Raw genomic sequence first — 16,085 nt, 5'->3', positions numbered from 1 at the left:
AATAAGATGATGAAGAAATATGAAATTAGAAGAATTTAGAAGAATAAGTTTAATTGACTTAATTAAATAATAAAGATTATTTAATCAATTAGAGGAATAATTAGTACATGATCAATGAGACATTTTTAGGTGTCTACATTTGCCCCTCTATGAGACAAAGTTGGAACGACATTGTTTCAAAGAAAATGAAAAATTCTGCCCCAGTATGCCTTGGTATTGTTGTATAGTGTAAATATGCCCCCTCGGAAAAGGTGGTCAAAAAATTCAAAAATTGAGACCATGTTTTCGATATCAGTTTAAAGAGCAAGCGTGTGAAATTTCGTGTCATTTTGATATCGTTTGAGTAGGGTACAAGTTGTTTGAAGCTGGCGGGGACCACGGGTGTCAAGGTGTCTTAAAACCCTAATTTTGAGCTATAAGTAGAGAATTCTAGGTTTTCATTTGCTCATTTGTGATTTGGTAGTTCCTTGGTTTCTTTGCAATTTATGTGCTTGTTTCTGAGTATTCAAGCAAGTTGTGCTACTTCTAGATCAAACCACCTATTATTTTCTAGTCACTACAATAGTCAAATCCCTTAACCGGGTAAGCTCTAACAAGCTTCATTGTACAAATCCTTTAACAAGGTGATCCATTAGTTTAGACTCAAAAATCCTCTACCGAGGTTACTCCTAACATGGTACTACCTTTAACAGGGTATAGCTCCTAATAGAGCTTTGGGATCTTTAACAAGATTCACTCCTAGCAGAGCACTTTTGTAGACCTTAATGGGTCAGTTACCTATTACTGTAGATAGTTAACTTGTGAGTCCCATCTCACCTTGGTTTTTCCCATTTGGGTTTTCCATGTATAAACACTTGTGTTATGGTGGATGTTTTACTTATTGTGGATGCTTTAATATCATTTTGGATTGCATGCATAGTGTTTAGTAAACTTGTTAAGTATATCTACCGGTAAGTGTTTAAAGTAGTATTATTTTTGGTGTTACTGATTCACCCCCCTCCCTCTCGGTGCTTTATAAGTTTATCATTAAGAATAGATCCTGTTAGGGACTACCCGGTTAAGGGATTGACTATAATGCCCTATTAGAAGCAATACCCTATTAGCAATAACCTTGGTAGAGGATTTGAAATCCAAGCTAATGGATCACTTGGTTAGAGGATTTAGATAGCACTAATCCTATGAAAGCTTACCCGGTTAAGGGATTTGACTGTTGTAATTGTTAGAGAACAATGGGGGTTTGCTGATCTAGTGAATAGCACTACTCTGCTTGATCAGATCCTTTTCATGCTTCTATCTTCCTTCACACATACTGTAGATACACCTTCTGGTTCGGCAACCAATCACACTTACACTTAACCGAAATTGCCGACACTACAAAAAAACAACTCATCAACCTTATAAGCAAAACAATAGGTCAGTAACACATCACAAACCTAAGATCTCATAGAGATTACAAACAAATCGGTTCAAGTATGACCATTGGATTACATAGAAATCATTGCACATTGTTCAAGACAACCTGAATCGCTCCTTGATGACCACTCCATCGATTCCTATAACTCATCACGTGGCTTCCACTACATGCAATGTACTCGCTCATTCCCAAGATAAAATAGTTATCTCTACATACCAAAAACCATTTGAAACTCTTCACATACAACATGCGTATGTGGCATAATCATTATCATTCTCATTTGATCATAAACCGATATAATCGATTTACTAAACTCTATCGCTTAGGGTTTAGCACATCAACAAGTAGGGTTACTATTTTATCTCACTACTTCTCAAGTAATACTAGTTTCCTTCACTATCTAACCTACTAGTTGCAAAACAATATCATTACGATTATAATTGACACCAATGAAAACATAATAGTTCATCATTGCAATCTTTATGAAAATCCCAATAATCTCCCCCTTTGGCATTGATGGAAATACAAGTATCAATACCCTTAATCATGATTTACATTTTACCATGTACTCTTTGAGTCTCCATGTCTTCAGCTGGTAACTGGCTATAGATATTTTCTCTATCAATCATACAATTCTTCTCCCCATAATCATATAGTTCTTCTCCCCCTTTGACAATAATGCTAAAGAGAAAGTAAAACATGCAGTGTCATGCTTCACTATTCTACGTCAACAATCTACAACTTGATGCTCCCTCTATAGAATAACTCCACTCTACACCAATCCTACTTCAAGATTCTTCAATTAGCTCTGGGAATGATAGATTCCACATCTGCTCAATCAATCTCATGTAGGGGTACAACCCCTAGCTGACCTCTAAGATACTAAAAAGTAGTCTTAGGCAGAGGTTTAGTAGAGATATTTTCTAGTTGCTCCTTAGTATATACATGCTCCAATAACACATCTTTACTCTGCACTTTCTCTCTCAAGAAACGATATTTCAGCTCAATATGCTTGGTTCTAGCATGCAACATCGGGTTCTTTGAAATATTTATTGCACTAGTGTTATCACATAAAATCTTTATTGGTTCTATAATCTTCAGCTTGAGTCCTTCTAGAATGTGTTTCATCCAGATTGCTTGGGTACAATTCATATACATTGTAACATATTCATCTTCAACAGTGGACTATGATATAGAGCTCTTCTTCTTGCTGCTCCAAGATACAAGTCTTCCTCCAAGAAAGAATGCACCACCGGTTGTGCTCTTCCTATCATCAACATTACATGCCCAGTCTGCATTTGTATAAACCTTCAAATCAAAGTTACTTGCATATGGATACCATAATCCATAGTCAATAGTACCTTTCAAATATCTGAATATCCTTTTAGTTGCTATCAAGTGTGTCTCCTTTGGATTCTTCTAAAATATGGCAACTAAACCAACTGCAGGAGCAATATTCGGTTTGCTATGAACAACATAATGTAATTTCCCTATCATTGATCTGTACTCCTTTTCATCAATAGATGTGACATGATCCTCCTTAGACATTTTACAACCTGTAACCATTGGTGTCCCAACTGGTTTACAATCATTCATTCCAAATGTCTTCAATACCTCTTTCACATACTTAGACTGTGTGATAAAAATACCACTCTTCATCTGCTGAATTTGCAAACCCATGAAGAATTTTATCTCTCTTACTAGAGACATTTCAAATTCACTTTTCATCTTATTTGAAAAGTTATCACTCATGTCATCATTGCCTCCAAATATGATATGATTTACAAATACTTCACTAACCAGTATCTTATCTCCTTCAAATTTGAGATATATATTATTGTCTTCACTGGTTCTCTGAAAACCTATCTTCATCAGGTCTAAATGTAGTCTTTCATACCATGCTCTTGGTTCTTTCTTCAAACCATGTAGTGCCTTGTGAAGTTTACACTCCATATCCTTTGCATCAGTCAAAGCATAACCATCTGGCTGCTCAATTTATACTTCTTCTTCCAGTATTCCATTTAGAAATGCTAACTTCTATTCCATCTAATATACTTTGAATCCCCTATATGTTGCAAATGCAAGTAGAGTCCTAACACCTTCCAATCTAACAACTGGTGCAAATGTCTCACCGTAGTCTTCTCCTTCTTCCTGTACATAACCTTTGCATACCAATATTGCTTTGTTTCTGATGACTACTCCATCTTCATTCAATTTATTCCTAAATACCCATTTAGTACCTATCAAATTTTTCTTCACCAGTCTGGGTACTAGGGTCCATGTATTGTTCTTCTCAATCTGTTCAAGCTCTTCTTCCATAGCTTTAATCCAGTGATCATCTCCAAATGCTTCCTTAGCAATTCTAGGCTCAATATTGGAGATCATGCAATAATTCTCTCTAATTCTTCTTCTGGTTAATACTCCAACATCTTTATCTCCAATAATCTGGTCAGGATTATGATTGAGTCTCACATACCTTGGAATAACATGATCATTATCTTTAGTTTCTTCTTCCTCAATATCATCATCTTCTTCTATATAATCTACCTGTTCTGGTTGAACTAGTACTATAGAATTCACTTCACGAGCTTCTAGCTTCACCGGTTCTAGTTCCAAAATCAGAATGTAAGGTTCCTCTTCCTTTTTCTCCTCACTAGTTTCTCCTGAAACTTCAAGATGCTCATCCACTTGGACATCAACACTCTCAATGATTCTCTTTGTCTAGTTGTTTTAACATTTGTAGGCCTTACTCTTGGTGGAGTAACCAAGAAATATGCCTTCATCACTTTTATCCTCAAACTTACTAACATAGTCACCCCTCTTGACAAAACATTTACTACCAAAAATCTTAAAATAACTGACATTAGGTGATCTACCATACCAATATTCATAAGGAGTTTTATCCTTACCTCTCTTTACCAATATCCAGTTAATAGCATAGACAGCTATGCTGATAGCTTCTCTCCAGAAAGTTTTTGCTACACCTCCTTGTATTAGCATTGTTCTAGCAGCTTCAACAACTAACCATTTGTTCCTCTCTACAATACCATTCTGCTATGGTGTCCTCGGTGCAGAAAGTTGCCTCTTAATTCCATTGTCTTCACAATATCTAGTGAATTCCTCTGAAGTAAATTTACCACCTTGATCAGTCCTTAGACACTTTATTTTCTTACCACTTTCCTTTTCATCTAAGGCCCTGAATGCCTTGAACTTACTAAAGGCTTTTGTTTTGTCCTTCAAGAACGTGACCCACATCATTCTTGAGCAATCATCAGTGAAGATCATAAAATATCTATCATCTTGAATACTTTTAGTCCTTATTGGTCCACAAAGGTCTCTATGAACCAAATCTAAAAAATGTTTAGCTAAGAAAGATTTTCTCTTAAAAGTTGAGGATGTCATATTTCCTAACTGACATTCCTTACACAAAGAATTCACCAGTTTGTCCAACTGAGGCAAACCTCTTACCGACTTGGACTTACTGACTTTGTCAATGTTATCAAAATTTATATGACAAAATCTTTGATGCCAAAGCCAACTATCACTTACTTTAGTAATTAAATAGTTGTTGACTTTAGCATTAAGGTGAAACAGGTTACCTTTTGTCTACTTGCCGGTTGCAATCAATTCACCTTTTCTCCCATTAATTTTTCACATTCCATTCTTAAATTCCAATGGATAACCTTTGTCATTGAGTTGAGTTACACTCAAAAGATTGTGCTTTAATCCTTCAACCCAGTAGACATCATATGCACTTCTCTTTCCATTAGAAATTGTTCCCTTTCCTTTTACCGTGCAGGGTGAGTCATTTCCCAATCTCACAACTCCTCCATCAAATTCCTTCAAAGTAAGAAATTTACTCTGGTCACCGATCATGTGGTGTGAACAACCACTATCTATGATCCAGTCATTAGAACTATCCATGCAAGAAACTAATTCCTTCTGATAAGATGTCTCCTCTTTAATGGTAACAAAGACAATATCTTCATTAGCATCGCCCTCAGATTCCTCATCAGTGATACCACCATCAACTGCAATGAGACAATCTCTTTTGCATTTTCCTTTGTACTTCTTGTATTTCTCATGCTTATGCTCATTGTCACCATTAGGATAGTTATCTACAATGTGTCCAATCTTTTTACATGAAAAAAACTTCAAAGGTAATTTACCTCTGAACTTACCGGTACCTCTGGGTAACCACTTTGCCAACAATGCTTTGATCAAATTGTCTTCATCATCAACTTCTCTGATGGATCTAGACTCATAACTGTGACTAACATATCTTCTTTTCCTCATAGATGGATTAGAAAATGAAGCTCTAAATGCAGATTCGGATTTCTAAGCACTATGATCATAACCATTTAATTCAAATGCAATAAATTTACCAATCATGGAGTCATGAGTTACCTTAGTTTTATCAATAGACTTTATCTCCTGAATCACTGCAACTCAGATAGCATAGACTAGTAGAAGGGTTCTCAACACCTTACTAACCACTGTGGCATCCTCCACTTTACCACCAACATTCTTGATCTCACCAACTATCTCTTTGATTATCTGACCACACTATTGAATATTCTCACCTTCAGCCATCTGCATGTCATCAAATTTACCTCTCAGACTCTCTTCTCTAGGAATCTTCACATGCTCATCACCACTATAGATTTCCTCAATTTTCTTCCATGCATCATAAGCAGCCTCCAGACCATAGACATCAACATACTCTAAATCAGACAAAGAACTGATAATGGCCTCCAATGCTTGACTATTTTCTTGTTGCTCTTTCTTCTGATCATCAAACATAGTCCCACTAGGTGCAACATATTGAGGAACAACATGTTCCTAGTATTGACTTCCTAGACTCGATATAGATTTTCATCCTATCACTCCATATTTTGTAGTTTTCCCTATTAAACTTTGGACCTTCTTTCTTCATCACGTTCTTCAAGATCTTTACCTCAAGCTATTAGGCTTAGACACTATAGGACCTGAAATACTCTGATACCAATTGATGGTACAATGAAACAATAAGGATCTTGACAAATAATAAGAGGGGGGGGTGAATTAGTAAATGGAAAACTCACTAAAATTTCACCAAACTCAAAAATAGCCTCCCAACCCAATCTCAGAACTAACTGGTTCAAACACTGAACTACAAATTTCAATAGCATTGACAGTTTATTAGTTTGACTGACATATCAAAATAACAATATAACAACTATGAAACTCTCCAAACCTTTTAACAAAAACCTTCAAATACTTTACTAACAATAGTAAAAGATGATGAATAAATGATGAATAGTTAGTACTAAACCGGTACTGAGAGGGGGGGATGAATCAGTATAGGCAAAAACACTTTCTGTGAACTAGTTTGACTACACACATTGAACTTTGACTGGCAAGCAATAACACCGGTCTAAAATAGGGCACTACCGGTTACACACAGTGAGTGTATGAATAGCATAAACCGGTAAACACTTAGATCTCTACAAAATCTAATATCTCATTTCCACTTCACCCTTATGCATAAACAGGTAATATGTCATCACAAATATAATGACTACTGGTTTAACATGCTTTACCACAACATAAAATATTTAAGCATTACATGAAAATCATCACATATGACACACAAATTTTTCATGTGGAAACCCAACTGGGAAAAACCACGGTGGGGATGAATACCACAAGCTATTATTTGAACTCTTTTGAAGTCTGCTCTATTAGGAGCCTAGTTTGGTTAAAGACTTTTACAATAGGTTCTGCTAGGAACCGATCCTGCTAGGGATCACCCGATTAAGGGATGGCTAAATACCCAGTTAAAGGTTAGAACCCTGTTAAAGGTTAGAACCCTGTTAAAGGTTACCTCGCAAGAGGATTTGAAGAACTCATTGAATTGAGTCACCCTGTTAAAGGATTTACACAAAAGCCTATTAAAGCTACCCGGTTAAGGGATTTTTCAACTGCTGAAATGTTTAGAAGTCAATAGGTAATACACTGATCTGATAACAACACTCAATGCCAAGGCAGATCCACTTTAGCTCCTTTTCTTCTGCAATCACACTCTGCAGGTATCAACACACTTCTCCAGTCTGGAAAGAATCAAGTATCTCTTCACTTGGATACACACATAGCATTTGCCAACAACCTCAAAATGAAAAACATCATCGAACTTATAGGAAATAGATAGGTTGGTAATATAAACCTTAAACCCTAAACATTTAGGTTTTACATTTCAATCAGTTCAATCCTGACCATTAATCATACTGCATTGAATACAACAGTCTTGAACAGATCTCAAGACATTCTCCAACGTTCATTCTATGCCACTTTAGGAAGCTGATAACCCATCATGTGTTCTCTACCATTTATAGAGGCTTTGTGCATTCCTGCGGTAGATAAGATCAATCTTCATGCAAGATCCTCAAGGAAATTCTTCATGTGCACAAGGTTGACATGGCAACTGTTGGCATATGGACACTCCAATGAGACATTGTGTGTGATTGAAGGTTTTGTCATTGATGCCAACCTTGCAATCCTATGGCATCACCAAGACATTCTACCGGCAAAGCATTATTCAAGCAAGACAGTGCACCGACATCAGCAAGACCACTCTACACTGGCACCGACACCGGCACAGAAGAAAAGATGTATACCGGCATAGAGGCCAACAAGATTTTTGATATGTAATATTTTATTTATTATTGTAAGTCGACTTGGCAAATTATAAAATGACTCTTGTATATAAAGGAGATCATTATAGACATTTGTAGATATAGAAAAGTGAGCATAAAGAAAATTATTAGGCAGACCTAATGTGCGAATTATAGGTCAAGGCTATATGTAAAGAATAGAGCAAGAACCAGTACTGAATCTGGCATTGAAGATGCTATTGTAAAGCAGTATAGAATATTACATTAGCTTAATCCTCATTGTAAGTCAGTATGACTTCTTACTGAGCAGTGTGCTCTAGGTAGTTGGCCTTCCTACATGTACAGGCCCCTATTGTAAGTAATATTCTCTTATTGGCCAGTAAGTGAATATTGTGGGTCACAAATCCCACCAAGGTTTTTCCCACACTGGGTTTCCTCATTAAACATCTTGTATTATGGTGTTCTTTTATGTGGATGTTTTTGATTCTATTTATTACATTAATTCTTGCATACTGGTACACTGTTACTTTATATTCTGCATGTTTTGTCTCAAGAAAATTACATTACCGGTTAGATATTGATTCACCCCCCCTCTCAGTATCTGTGGGAACCCTAACAATTGGTATCAGAGCCTGGTCCTCTATTTTCAAAAGCCTAATAGCTTGAGGAAGATCTTGACACCGGTAAAGATGGAAAATCTAATGAAGCAACTTGAAGGAGCTCTTACTGACTATGATACAAAGAAGTTGAAAAATATCAAATTAGAAGATGATTTAAAAGCAGCTCAGGATATCATTCAGGCACTTCAAGAAAATCTTACTATTACAAGAAATAAGAGAAGAGAACTTTGTGAAAAATTGCAAAATGAGAATGATGAAAAGGAATCACTTAATGATATGATAAGCAAGTTGAAACAAGAGATCATGACAACAAAAAATGAAATGCAGGATATGACTATGAGATTTTGCAAAGAGATTGAGGACAAAAAGAAGATTGAAGAAGAATTGACTAGAAGACTAAGTGATGCAGCAAATGAGAACACAAGACTTAGCTATGAAAATTACATGTTGAAGATAGATCTGATGCATACTTAGAATGACTTGAATGAACTAATGAGACAAAAAGAAATCTTGGAAAGGGAATTGGAAACTGCAAATCAACACAAAGAAAAATTCAAGAAAAGCTCAGAAGAACTTGGTACCTTATTGAAGAATCAAGAACCCAAAGGTGACACTTCTAGAATTGGATTTGAAGTTGGAGAAAGCTCCAGTACTGCAAATACTCAAGATCACAACAAACTGGTACGACCTCCTAATACTTATAAATTCAATGGAAAATGCTTTAACTATAATAAATATGGTCATAGGGCAAATGAATGTAGATCTAGGAATTATCAGAATATCAATCCTCCCACCGGTCAATGCTCCAAATGCAACAAAGTTGGTCATAACTCTAAAAACTGCAGAATGAATGTAAGATGTTATGTTTGTGGATGATTTGGACATTTATCAAATCAATGCAGAACACAAACTGGCATAGGTTATGGGAAAGCTATTCAGAAAAATAATGTAACTTGTTATGCATGTAACAAGATTGGTCATATTGCTAAATTTTGTAGAAGTAAAGGCACACCGGTAGACAACAAAAATACTAGCTTGAAAGGTAAAGAAAAGGTTGAAGAGGTTAAGCAAGAATTCTCAAAGAAATGGATTAGAAAAGCTGATCTAAATATTGGGAATACTCCTCCACCGGTAGAACCAACAAATGCTCCACCAGTAGGACAATGTGATGCTCCACCGACAGGAAGTTCTTCATCTAATTGAAGAAAATTATCTTGAGGGTTTGGCAAGCTAATGACACATGTGCTATTATTCCCTCGGTTAGAGAAAAGAAGTTGAAAATCACTTATTACCGGAAAATAAAGTTAAGTGAATACATTACCAGCATGCAATTAATGTGGTAGGTAGTGAAAAAGACTTTATAAAATAAGGTTTTGGCTCCATTTCATTTCACCGTGATTTCAATCTTTTAGAGAGCGCGAAGATTTCCGAGATAAGGCATTTCGAGAAAGAAGCAAACACACTCCAAGCAATCATTCATCCAAGATAGAAAAAGGTATTTATCATGGCATCCACCTCTGCAATTGAATACATCGCAAACCCTACTGTTGTGGAAGTAATTAAAAGACCTAGGCCCGTATTTGAGTTGGTCCTCGAAATAGCAAAGAAAGATGATACTTTAGGTGCATTCTCTCAAATCCCTAAAGGTGTTGTATATGCTGAAGACCCTAGAATGTATATTCACTGCAATATTGAAGAGCTAGGAGACGAGGAAATCAAAACCATGTACAAAACTAAGATCTGTGATGATACCGACAATATCAAAGCTGAACACAAAATCATTGAAAGCCTAGGATTCACAGAAATCCTTAGTATTCCTGAATTTCCTAAGGATGTGATTAGGATAGTATTAAGTAGAGTTCATGGAGAATTTTTCTGGTCAGATACAATTCATAAGATCACCAAGTAAGCAGTAAAGGCTGTCACAGGGTTACCAGCCACTGGTAAAAGACCAGATAAAAACAAGAAAGTTTTAAATGATTTAGTCATTGACCTAATAGGTGCAACATCTGATAAAAGATCTTTAAGGGTTAATGATGTAAAGGATACAAATGTGAGATTCATAAGCATGATATTAGGTTACAAAGCCACTCATGCCAATAGACTCAACTCAGTTTCAAGTTTATGCATCAAGAGTGCTTATGACATAATAACCGACAATGCAAAAATTGACATCTGTGAATGGCTAAAGGATGAACTGATAGACAACCTTGGGAAGATAAAGAAGGATAAGAAAGGAACCTTCAGATTTGGGAATCTGTTAGTGTGTCTAATGCTTCATATAACAAAACAAGTTCCCAGTATAGGATATAAAGATTTCAGATATGACATACCAGTAGGAAAGCAGCTGATAGAACTGTTCAATACCATGGGTGACAATAAGAAAAACATCATTCATGACTTTTTCCAGGCACTAAAAACAAAAATGAAGAAAAGGAAAAGGTTATCATAGAAGATTGTAGACAAATACAAAGATGATATATGCTTTGTTATCAAAAAGGATGAAATATGGATGGAAGTAGTCATCCCCAGGACAATCTGGGTAACAGAAATGGGCTATGAAACAGATGACCACATAGTGGAAACTTATGCCAAAGCACTTCTGGAAGCCCCAAATGAACCTAAAGAAGAAATATTTGGTAGTGTTGAAACCATAGAAAGCCAAATTCAATCAAAGAAAAGAGTGAAAAAGGTTGAGGCATTTGTGAGAAAAGGATCCAGGCAAGCAAAAGCCATAAAGGAAGATGTATTAAAGAAAACTAGCATAACTGAAGATGAGTTGGTAGCCCCACAACCTGAAGCTTATCTATCACCGGTAGGTACTTCCTCAGAAGGAGATATGCCAACAACTTTTAAAAGAGTTGTGAGGAAAAGAGAACCCTCATCGGCAACCACTCCTTCACCTAGAAGGACAAGGCAGAAGCAACAAGCTGTGAGATCTCTGGTCAAAAAGGTCACACCTAAAAAGAACCTGACCCCTAAGAAAAAGAGAAAGGCAAAAACTGACTTGGAACCTCTAGAAATTTTGTTAAATGAGATCACAAAGGAAGGAAAACTGAAGAACATAAGGAAAATTTATGACACCCTATCGGCTGATGAGAAAGGACAAGTTGAGGAGAGTGTAATATTGCACATGGACATGTTTAAAAAGTTTTTGATGCAAGTCTTAAATGAAATTCCTGATGACTTATACAAAAGACTTGAGGTCAGAAGGCAAGGAGTAATTGAACTGGACAAGAAAATAAAAATAGAAAAACTACTTGCAGTATATCTGGTAAACTCCCCAAAAGAAATTGATGATCTGATAGCTCAGGCTAACTGGACAATTTTTTCCACTACACACTAGCAAATCTCACTGATGGCAGGTAGAGTTACAGAGGTTTCAGAGGAAACAAAAAATGGTTGGGACATATTTTTGGTTGAAAAAGAAAAACAAGAAGAATATAGGAATCCCAAGCCTATTAAAGTATATCAAAAGGACAAAGGGAAAGGGAAAGCTGGTGGACCTCCAAGCATAAAGATTAAAGATAACCTACCTCCACCTCTAAAAATTACAATCCCTGAAAACCAATTGGCAACTGAAAGCATGAATACAGAGGATAGCAATACAAATCCTGAAGTCCTATTCACTATAAATGTTGATACCCAAAAGATCAACATAACAGTTGATAAAGACCCAAGTGAAAAATCAGATATGGCCAAAGAGCCTCCAGTAATAGGAAATACAGAGCAATCGGTAGCGAATACAGGGAAAAAGATGGAATCTGAAGCACAAACAGAGAAACCAACAGAGCTAAAGGCTCTAGAACAGATGCCACCGGTAAGAAATGAAGCAGGAAAACCAGTGCTAAAGGAAATGCAGACACAAACTGACCTGCCAGAGGTCAATACAAGCATGGTCACTTCCACCGGTACTCAGTTTGTTGGGTCACCATCAAAGTCAATAAATGTGACTGAGGTATTACTTGAATCCATCAAGAAAATAACTGACTATAGCTCACAAGCTTACAAAGCAATAGATGATTCAATACCATTTTTGAAAACAATAGCTCCTAATTGTAATATAGATAATAAAGATTCTTTAGGACAGTTAGATGCACTATGTAAATACATTTCTGGAAATATTGAGCGAATAAAGGTAGAATCTGTAAAGGACATTGTAGAAAAGGAGAAACAAAAATTTTTTGAGGAAGGAATTAAGAAGTGTAACAGAGATTTTGACACACTTCTACCGGAACTGTGTAGTTTGTTAAAAGAGTACAAAAACCTGTACAAAGACACATGCAAAACAAACTTCCCGACTATAGATGTAGACAAGAAGGTAAGCAAGACACAGGAAGAGATAAACAAGCTTGCAGACAATTTTGTCAACTCACCAGATTCATTATCTATTTTTGAAGATAAGTTAGCAAATTTTGAGACAGAATTACTTAAACAAGAGAAAGAGAAAGAGACAATAATAAATAAGGCAAAATACTTGAGATCCAAACTGAGTCGAAGATTGGATTATCTAGCATATCTACGGAAGGAAATCTTAGAGGCATTAACACCGGGAAGTAGAACACCAGCAGAGCAATTGTAGCATCTCACCGGCACTGTGAAGAGAACTGAAACCGCAATAAAAGATAGCAAAAAGTTTATGGATAGTATAAACTTAATTTTGGGCGATCTTTTTTAGATAATAACTACCCAACTACAAGATTGAGGTTATAGACTGGTATAACTACAAACTCCACTAACCTTTGTCATTGATGCCAAAGGGGGAGTAGTAGGATGAGAAAATTCAAAACACAGGAATCATATGCTTAGGGGGAGTCACTCATTTTTTTGGTAAATTTTTGGTCTACACATTTTTGGACATCTTTTTGAAATTTCTCATGAGTGTTGCCATCAATGCCAAAGGGGGAGATTGTTGGGATATGGACACTCCAATGAGACATTGTGTGTGATTGAAGGTTTTGTCATTGATGGCAACCTTGCAATCCTATGGCACCAGCAAGACATTGTACCGGCAAAGCATTATTCAAGCAAGACAGTGCACTGACATTAGCAAGACCACTCTACACCGACACCGACACCAGCATAGAAGAAAAGATGTATACTGGCATAGAGGCCGACAGGATTTTTGATATGTAATATTTTGTTTATTATTGTAAGCCGACTTGGCAAATTGTAAAATGACTCTTGTATATAAAGGAGATCATTATAGACATTTGTAGATATAGAAAAGTGAGCATAAAGAAAATTATTAGGCAGACCTAATGTGCGAATTATAGGTCAAGGGTATATGTAAAGAACAGAGCAAGAACCGGTAGTGAATCTGGCATTGAAGATGCTATTGTAAAGCAGTACAGAATATTGGATTAGCTTAATCCTCATTGTAAGTCAGTATGACTTCTTGCTGAGCAGTGTGCTCTAGGTAGTTGGCCTTCCTGCATGTGCAGGCCCCTATTGTAAGTAATATTCTCTTATTGGCCAGTAAGTGAATATTGTGGGTCACGAATCCCACCAAGTTTTTTCCCACACTGGGTTTCCTTGTTAAACATCTTGTGTTATGGTGTTCTTTTATGTGGATGTTTTTTATTCTATTTATTACATTAATTCTTGCATACCGGTACACTGTTACTTTCTATTCTGCATGTTTTGTCTCAAGAAAATTACATTACCGGTTAGATACTGATTCACCCCCCCTCTCAATATTTGTGGGAACCCTAACAACAACACTATCTGATCTTCATTATAATGCAAACTCATCACAAGATGTCATCAGTTGAGTCACACAGGCTTGGAAGGCATCAACTAGAAACCCTAAAGTTGAGACTACCAACCGGTAGTCATGCCAAATCAAACCCTGATACAAAACTTTCATTTATCAGTTCTCATACCAACATATCGGTTCACCTTGAATAAACATACCACTCCACTTTTTCACATATGCCAGTTTAAATCATCATATAGGTTCTCATGTCAATTTTCTTTCTACAATATACCAGTTCATACTTCAGCATATTGACATCAATGACAACATACAATATCATCATGTCATCATGCTCTACACATATGCCAACAATCTCCCCCTTTAGCATTAATGGCAACATACAAAGATGTCTTTCTGCTTCTGCTTTACATCTTCTCCTCAATACTGCAGATATCTTCTTCGATTCACATCTTCTCCCCCTTTGACAACAATGCCAAAGTGGAGGCATACACATCTATGTTCCACTATGTTGCTACCCATAAGGAGTAGCATCCTTCAACACACCAATCCTGAAAAAGATATATCAATGTAAGACCTGACTGATGTGGAGCACACACCTTTAGTTCACCTCTTGAAGGGGCAGCACCCCTAATGCACCTCTCAAATAGGTAAAGGTAGCCTTTGGTAGAGGCTTGGTGAATATGTCTGCTAACTGCTCCTTACTGGAAACATGTCCCAATACAACCTCTTTGTTCTGAACCTTCTCCCTCAAGAAATGATACTTGATCTCGAAGTGCTTGGTTCTAGCATGTAAAACCAGATTCTTGGAAATGTTAGTTGTTTTGGTATTTTTTTATGGTTTTGTCATTGATGTCAACACCTACTGAAAACAAGCACTTTGGAGATCCAACAACATTCACTAGCAAGCAAGTAACTATTGCATAGTTACTGGTATATGGTTCATCGATAGGATATAATGTTCACTGGTACCTGGAATGATATGGAAGACACTTGGTAATGTCAAAGACATCGTGTGGACACTTTGTTTTTAAGAATTAATCATTGGTATATTCATATTTGCATATTTGCTTTTACCGGCAAATAGGTCTAGGTTATCTAGGGTTACATCGACCGGTTTATCTTTTCCAGATCAGCATGCCATGCTATGGAGATGTTTTATTATTGATGTAAATGCATTAAGCCAACATGTTTAATCGGTTATTGCATCGGATATTATATTGTTTGTAAAATGATTTTATTGTAATATCTTGTAGAGCCGACCTACTAAAATTGGTCTTAGGGTATGGTATAAATGTAAGATCTTATTTGTAAGATCAAGTGTGGAATGTGAAAAAGAATTGAGTGAAGGTATATGCATGATTAAGAAGAGGTATACATGAAGACATCATTTGAAGGTGAAGCTAGGTTTTTGTATAAGCATATCAGCATTACACCGGTACTGAATCCAACATATGAAGATGCTATTTTGTGCAGTACATTCTTATTGGATTTAACCATCCAACTATAGTCAGTGTGACTCCCATTTTGTGATTGAGCAGTAAGCTCTAGGTTGTTGGTCTTTCTACATGTGCAGACCCCATTTATGTACACTTACTATCTGCAGTAGTATCATCTGATTGTGGGTAAGGTTTCCCACCGTGGTTTTTCCCCTTACAGGGTTTCCACATACAAATATTGGT

The sequence above is a fragment of the Cryptomeria japonica genome, chromosome 11 (genome assembly GCF_030272615.1).
Source record: "Cryptomeria japonica chromosome 11, Sugi_1.0, whole genome shotgun sequence".
Classification (NCBI taxonomy): Eukaryota; Viridiplantae; Streptophyta; class Pinopsida; order Cupressales; family Cupressaceae; genus Cryptomeria; species Cryptomeria japonica.
Note: the sequence above shows the minus strand (reverse complement) of the source record.